The sequence below is a fragment of the Podarcis liolepis genome (genome assembly GCF_965112155.1).
Source record: "Podarcis liolepis genome assembly, chromosome: 5".
NCBI lineage: Eukaryota > Metazoa > Chordata > Lepidosauria > Squamata > Lacertidae > Podarcis > Podarcis liolepis.
In genome coordinates, this window is record NC_139556.1 from 43,284,606 (window position 1) to 43,292,033 (window position 7,428).

Consider the following 7,428-nt stretch of genomic DNA (forward strand, 5'->3'; position numbering starts at 1 on the left):
TTTACTTTGCTTTAATTCATCCATTTTACAGTGAAATGGCAAGTTGTTCCCTTCTCTTTGTCTGCCTTTCTCAGTTTTACTGCAGATCCCCCTGTTCCTCCTCCCCTTCCTTAGAAGCTGAAGTTCAATTGCACTGTAGCACCATCATCCATTCTCAATCCCTCCTTTCTGTTTTGCTTACACTTAAGCCTTCACTAGTTAGTCTTTTTCTTGAATTGTTCTGATCTAATCTTCTTTGCTCTCCTGAATAGCTTGGGTGGGCTATTCTTGGTCTTGATTAAACAGTACAAAATCACACACTTGACTCCTTGTACTGGTTAAAATGTGCTAGACTGATCCAGCTTTATCAGACAGACAGGAGATCGTCTCTAGAATATAGTCAGGGTCACACTCGGAAGCAGAGTGTCCACAGAGGCCTTCCCAGGTGCTCACAGTGCCCCCCCCCCCCGCTGAAAATAGATTCGAAAGAAGTGTTCTACTAAAGTCAAGAGAAATAGGTTTCTTGGCTTTGGTGTGTGTGTGTGTGTGTGTGTGTGTGTGTGTGTATGGTGCTCACAAGTTACCCTAGTTTGCAAATCTGCCCACAGCCTCACAAAGGTTAGCAAACCATGACTTGGCACCACATTTTGGAGAATTTTTCTCAGACACAGGCGTTCCAGAAGAGCTTATTCTCTGAACAATGAGAGGTAGTCTGCAGACTTGTCCAGAGACATGCCCTGAGCATGTATGGTACACAGAGGACTGAAGCTGGCCTGTTCAAAATATAATGTAATGGTGTCACACACCCTTGCGGTAGAGCACACTGTGACTCAACCATAGCGAGTCAGGGTTTCAGACACAAACAGTCCTCAAATCTGTCTGAAGATGCCAGATATTGAACCAACGAAATTTTGCATGCAAACCCTGTGCTCTACCTCTCATCCATAGCCCTTCCTGACTGGTCACTTCCGACTGACTCTGATGTCATCTTTTGTGACCTCAGCAATTAACATGCAGGGAAGGAATCCAACCCAGCACTCATTCTTAGACACAATGTCTGCTATAATAATGTAATGTTGAAAACTTCCCAAAGGAGAAAAACAAGTCAATTCCCCCCCCCCCGGGTGAGTTATTATAACATTGACATCTTGAGTGCTACGTTTTCCCTCACAAACAACTGAAGACCGAAGTCTATACATTGCTAATTTAATTATGTTCAATTCCTGGAAGTCATTGCTATTGATTACAGTGATGTATAAACAATGCTTTGACATTTGGCAGGGAACTCCTCTAGATTATGTTTTAGGGAAACAACCTCAATGATCTAACTGGAAAGTCTTACTAAGGTTGTGTTCTTTCAAATATTTAACTGTAAGAGCCATTGAATATAGGTGCAATCATTTCCAAATAAACATGTACAGTTGTACCTTCGTTCTCAAATGGCTTGGTTGCCGAACAAATAAAACCATATTTCTCTAACTTGATAGATACACTACAAAGAGCAGTTCTTGAGGAGTTTAAAGTTAATAGAATCCCACTTACCACCATCACCCACTACTTGTCTTCAGAAGCAGCTTAACATGTCTGTCATGTTGCTGTAATTTTTCACATTCCACACATGATAAAGTGAGCAGAAAGAGAATACTTTGTTTCTCGTGATTCCATGACTGAATGGATATTTGATTCACGATTGCTGGGTTTCACACTCAATCTGCTAGTTTGGGAATCTGCAATGAAAGGCTTCTGGGCCAAATTGACACACACACACACTTGATCCCTCAGTTGCAACCCAAGAGAAATACAGTTGTACCTTGGATCTCAAATGGCTTAGTAGCTGAACAAATCGGCTTCTGAATGCTGCAAACCCAGAAATAAGTGTTCTGGTTTGCAAACATTTTTTGGAAGCCGAACATCCGGCACAGCTTCTGCTTGAGTGCAGGAAGCTCCTGCAGCCAATCGGAAGCCATACCTTGGTTTTCAAATGGTTCTGGGAGTTGAACAGACTCCCAGAATGGATTGAGTTCGGGAACCAAGGTACCACTGTATGAGATTGGCAGTAGAGGTGAGCAGGCTGGTGGTGCTCACCAAACCTCCTGCCAACCACATCACTGCCACTTACTGTGAGGTAGAAGGGGGAGGAGTGAGGAGCTGGCATGGTGCAAATGCACCAGCAGAATCCATCTGGTTCTTCTACTGGTGTGTTTGCACCATAGTGACCTCACCACAGGTTTTGCCTCCTCGTTTACCTTCCAGTAAGCAGCTGCAACGTGGACGATGGGAGGTCAGGTGAGTGCCACCATCCTGGCCTACTGTTGGGGATTGGACTGCACTTGGACTTCCTTAGTACTAAGTATTCAGGTATTATAAAAGTATTACGTGTTGAAGAATGAAGAATGTTGATGTAACTCAGAGAGAGTTGAAAAGAAAAGTTTTAGTGAGTGTAGAATTATCACTTGGTTTCCAGAAACTCAAAAGTAATTCACAGTATATAAAGAAGAAGAAAAACTCAATGGCATTTTGATAGTAAAATGCTTCAATTGCCAATGACTTGGGAACTGTGATGTCTTTTACCACAGCCAGATCAACTGCTGACACTGGATTTCTTTTCCCCACTTCCCTATTTTTCCCCTATCTTTTTCTCCGAAAGGCCTCCCATACTGTCACCCCAAGAAGCTGTGAGTAATGTTTCCTCTATTGAACAACTCTCATCATTCATTCCACAATGCTTCAGTTTGCTTTCATGTTTTTTCCTGCAGCAATGTAGTGTGTTGGCTAATGCATTTATGCTGAATATAATAAATCAAAGAAGTGTGCCGCCTCTGCCTTCTGAATCTACCCCTCTAAAAGCAAGTTCTTGCAGAAAACTCTGCAAGGCCAAGGTATTGGAACTCAGGACAAAGAACCCCTCAGTTTAGTAAGAATCTTGAAAATCCATTGAGGTTGGCTTGGATTCTAACTAAATAAATGAATAGTTGCCAGAGATTAATCTAGCACCGTGTAAGAGTATTGTGTCAATAAGGAAACTGTTGGGCAGGAAAATGATGCACAGCTGTTGTGTCCTGAACTATATACCACAACATTCCACCTCTATAGTAACAAGAATTGTTACCTGTCCACTTTGTCTCCCTTACCTACCCCTGGCAAGGTATTACAAAATGTTCACATTATAAAACAAGGTACAAAGCTAAATCCTTTAGAGTATTACAATCAAGATAATTATAACTCTTTATTTCCAAATTAGCAATTGATCTTGTTGATTTCTTACAAACCACCATGATTATCATCGTCAATGGCCTCCAGTCTGTAGTTCTTCTATGTATATCAATACTGGACCCAACAATCTGAGCATTCCCCGTCATTTCCTTGCTTTCTTTTCCTGCCAACATTGTCCAATACAACAGGGGGCCTGATGATCAGTCTCAGGATGTTGGGACTACGCAAAAGGTCTTTCTGTGGTTAAAGGATTCAGTCCCAGTCTGAGATTCAAAGAAAAAAGTCTTCAGTACTGCCAGATGAGTACCACTGATCTATGTCCGAGTTTCTTGGCCTCCTTCCAGAATGCAAGCAGTTCAGAGCTTTAGTTCCCCTATTCATGGATTTATTCTGCTAAGGCTGTCTCCCTGTTTTTTATTGCCAAGAGGGAGTTGTGCTATCAATACACATGTGACATATGATGTTTCCTTGATGCCATGCTATGACTCTAAGCACAGAGTTAACTATTCTGTTTCCCATAAAGTACACTGTTTTGCTAGGGGGCATTTCAGAATCTCTATGCATCCAGCGGGGGCTGTATTGTATGTTAGACATGAAACTTCACAGGAAGAAATGAGCCCAGTCTCTAGATAGATAGATGATGATAGATAGAGATAGATAGAGATAGATAGATATAGATAGATAGATAGATAGAGAGATAGATAGATAGATAGATAGATATTCAAAGGTCTTCCCCTCCTGCCCTCCTCATAGTGTTTACACTTAATGATTTATATTAGCAACTGCAGGTTTTATCTTGATTGCAGACTGAGCCATTTGTCAAAGTGAAGAAAATATTTCATTCATTTACCAGCACGGCAGTCTAGTAGCCTATCAGTACCGAAGGCATTTCGTCAACATTCTTACTCATATTCTTACTGCAGATCTGAAAGCCTTGATTCAGAAGTCTCACTACTGCTAGTGAATTTATTCTTTAATAAAGAGATGCAGAATTGCATTCACAGGTTTTTTTTGTAGGTGATGAGGCCCATGATCCTAAGAGCACTTACAAGGAAGCCATTCATATTGAATTCCTGCTCAGTAAGGAACAGTGCTATTTAGAAGTAAGACCCATTGAGTTCAGCATGGTTTACTTCATGGTATAATAGCACTGTTGCCTGTGTTAAATGTGACATATTTAGAAAGTCAATGAAAGATCCGAAATCTTATTCTATCAGGTTTTGTCACTTATAAATTTGCTATTATTTCTGCTATTTCACCACCCGCAAAAACTACTAAGGTGATTGTGTCAGCTGCTGGGAAGTTGCCTCTGTATCATTTCCAGAAGGAGTGTGTGGAGGAAAATTGATGCCAAAAAAGATCAAGCATACACAGTAAGATAATTGATCTTACATATACACTATATCAATGGATTAGGCCTTGAACACAGCAAATTTTTGACTCACTGGTGCTTCAGAGAAACCATTTCAGTTTATGCTATCATCAGAATAGATTAATCAGTAAATAACACATTATAAATGTAAAAACACCCACCAACATGTATATATAAAGAATTGCTTTGCAGTTTCCAGAATCTGGAAATCATTAAATAAAACCAGCATAGTAAAACATTCAGACTTTGTTAATTTATCTTAGCGTAGGCTAACTAAAAATGATTGAATATCAGAACAGACCGTCATACTGCCACCATGCAAAATGAAATTATAGAGATGGCTTCAGAAAAAAAATAATGTCTACTATAGAAAGAATATCACATTTTGTATAAGCTGGAGATGGTAGACAATAAATGTCTAGTCAAGTTACTCATCAATATGAATAGCGTCAACATGAAAAGAAGAGAAATAGAGAGAAAGTCTCAACATTTATTATGATGGTAAATTGGAGAATTGCTCCTACATTGTCCCAGCATTCTTCTGATATGTCCTAGGATGCTCTTATCTGTGTAGGATTTCCCCCAGACTTTGCAACCACAACACTTACTACCTGAGCCACTTATGCACAACAACCACATTTCACAACTGCATGGACAGGACAAATAAGCAGTTGCATGCTTGTCCCATGCTTGTCTAAGGACAAGGGACTCTGGGGAGATTTCTGATTCATTTGATTTTCAGAGTGCCAACTGGAAGAAAACTGATATTCTGACTAATTTTCTAATACCATGGCACAGTTGTATACTGCTGAAGAAACAGTCAGTTGTTATATTTCTCCCAGACTAAATGTGCATTTAGTCTCCCAGCCACTGTTTGATCAAATTTCTTAATTACTGGGGTACCACCTTTCTTCTGCACATATTTGCCTGCATCATAGATGTATGGCATTCTGGAATCACAACACAGCCATGATTTTATGACATAAAGTTTGTGGGTTTTGATGGCATATACTGCCTCACTGGACATCGTCCTATGTGAACAGCACTAATTGTCCATAAGCTGTGACATTTTCATATGGCACAAAGCTCTGTGCCACAGTTCTTGCACAGATGGCAAGCTTGTAGCTCACACTGATAGCTCAGGGTTGAAGCTGATAATCAAATCTGAGGACTGTATTGATTCTTTTGAAGGAGACCTGTGACACTATGCACTGGAAGTGTGGAAGGCAACCCTCAACAACACATGCTGCAAAGACCTTTCCATAAACAGAGAAAGGTCATTTAAAGGTCCTTGTTTGTCACTTGCCATTAAATATGGCCACCAGCTGAAGTCAGTGTGCAGTTTGCTTGCAAACATTTGCAGATGCCATTGGGGTCTCAGGGACCACAACAGCCAGGATACTAAATTTTGTGCATGGCTGAGGACTTCCTGGAGCATGGAGTCTGACATAAAGGGCAGCATCCAACTAAAGAGTTCAGCTAAAGCAAGGAGTTTTAGCTGCACAATGGACCCTCTCAAGCCTCTCATCTCCTTGCATGTCCCATAAATCTTCTCTGGAGGGTTGGAAGAAACCCTGGAACAGATTTATGGGGTTTGTGGAGATAGGAGAGGGCAGGGAAGTTCAATTCCACAGCTAAAACACTTTGCATTAGTAGAACTGTTTAGTAGGATACCACCCAAACACTTTATGATTCTCCTGCTGCTGTGATCTAAACCACTGAGCCTCTTGGGCTTGCTGATCGGAAGGTTGGTGGCTCGAATCCACGCAACAGGGTGAGCTCCTATTGCTCTGTCCCAGCTTCTGCCAACCTAGCAGTTCGAAAGCATGCCAGTGCAAGTAGATAAATAGGTACTGCTGCAGCAGGAAGGCATTTCCATGCACTCTGGCACTCATCATGGTGTTCCATTGCACCAGCAGTGGTTTAGTCATGCTGGCCACGACCTGGAAAGCTGTCTGAGGACAAATGCCAACTCCATTGGCCTGAAAAGCGAGATGAGCGCTGCACCCCATAGTTGCCTTTGACTGGACTTAACCGCCCAGGGGTCCTCTACCTTTTTTACCTTACTGCCTAAAGATGTTTGACCCCACTTGCTGATGGAGGACTAAAACAAGATTTTTTGGGTCCCTTTTCAAAACAGGTATTTTGCCTTGTGTCAGATCAGAAATGAGATTCAGCAAGAAATTAACGGACTCACACAGCAAGTGTCTTTTCTATTTTTTTTAAAGCCTTTAATGTGATGCAGATTAATAATAATGCTGGATGAATACATTTGCATCTGTGTCTATTTGCAGGCCTCCTTGAAATATCCTGAAGCGAGCGCACAGTTGGAATGGCACAAAGTGGAACAAAGGTGACATTGGCATTTAAAGAGGATTCATTGCTCTGAAAGTTTACAAGAGCCAGGGGCAACTTGCATGGGGAACACCTGTGCTTCCTTCTGGTTACAACTGGATTCTACGCAAGTAGCTCTTATTTCTTACAGCAGCGTATCCAGCAGGTACCTTGGGTTGGTGGGTTAAGGAATTGTTTGTTTTTAATCATCAAGGGAAGAGACCCAACTCAGTGGTGATTCCACTAGGGAGGAAGTAGGCATTCGATTAGGGCTTCTTAACTATGCATAGCATCCCTGCTTGTGTTACAGTGAGCAAAATCAAGGCAGGCCCAACCCACCTCTAGCAAGTCCCCTGCCTCAATTTTGCTCATACCCAATCCTGCCTTCCTCTGCCTTCTACCCTAACTCAAGTTACTGTAGGAAAGACAGTGTGTAGTAAACAGAGGAGGATGCTAGAGATGATGGCAGGAATGGTACTTTGAGTATCTTGTCTCACTGGGGGTGGGTGGATCTGAATATATGCTTCACC

At 41.6% G+C, this 7,428-nt stretch overlaps 1 long non-coding RNA gene across 1 annotated transcript; it reads left to right on the forward strand.

The window, feature by feature from the left end:
- Positions 1 to 2,649: 2,649 nt before the first annotated feature.
- LOC310707605 lies at positions 2,650 to 7,048 on the forward strand. The gene is made up of 2 exons (XR_014526611.1): positions 2,650 to 2,858; positions 6,859 to 7,048. It is a non-coding gene; the product is annotated as an uncharacterized lncRNA (long non-coding RNA).
- The last annotated feature ends 380 nt before the right edge of the window (positions 7,049 to 7,428 follow it).